Source organism: Chrysochloris asiatica, unplaced genomic scaffold (assembly GCF_000296735.1).
Source record: "Chrysochloris asiatica unplaced genomic scaffold, ChrAsi1.0 scaffold00097, whole genome shotgun sequence".
Taxonomy (NCBI): domain Eukaryota; kingdom Metazoa; phylum Chordata; class Mammalia; order Afrosoricida; family Chrysochloridae; genus Chrysochloris; species Chrysochloris asiatica.
Window position 1 is genome coordinate 7535740 of NW_006408615.1, and position 647 is coordinate 7536386.

Below are 647 nucleotides of genomic sequence, written 5' to 3' on the forward strand. Positions count from 1 at the left end.
CTGGACTGGTTCCCTGGAACAGGTGGTGAGGAGTCCGGTCTTGAGGATGGGTACGGATAACTTAAACTTGAGACCGCCCTGGATGATTTAGGGTTTACAGATACTGTCAACCAATGCACGGAGTTTATGCTGTTTGAATGCATGAGGCAAATCAGCATCCATGCAATTGGATTTTACATCTTAAGAGATGGGGAAGGTGGCCCCTTCCTGTGGCTTTAAAGGCAAAACAGGACAATACCCAGATTAGTAAGTGATTTATGTCAATAAGTTCGTCTTTAGTCCAAAAGTCAGACACCAGCACGTTCTCCCCATCGGATACTCTGGTGAGTGAGATGAACATTTTGCCTGGGACAAGCTGGTAGACGTTGGCTGGGAGCTGTCTGTGGCGTTCATCTTGGATATATTGGCTCTGTTGAACACTATGAGGTTCTGTCTCTGGACACATTGGATAATGTTCATGAAGATCTGGAGAGTCCAGTCTAGGAGCGGGAGGCAAATATACGAATGGATGTACCCCAGGAAGATGGTAGGTACTCTTTGGCTAGACCAGAAACCAGACATCAGGGAAGCTGTTGACCCTTCCTCAGCTGTCTGATATCTGACTGGAGCCCTTGTGATGTGGCTGCTCTGCTTTGATATGTACGAAA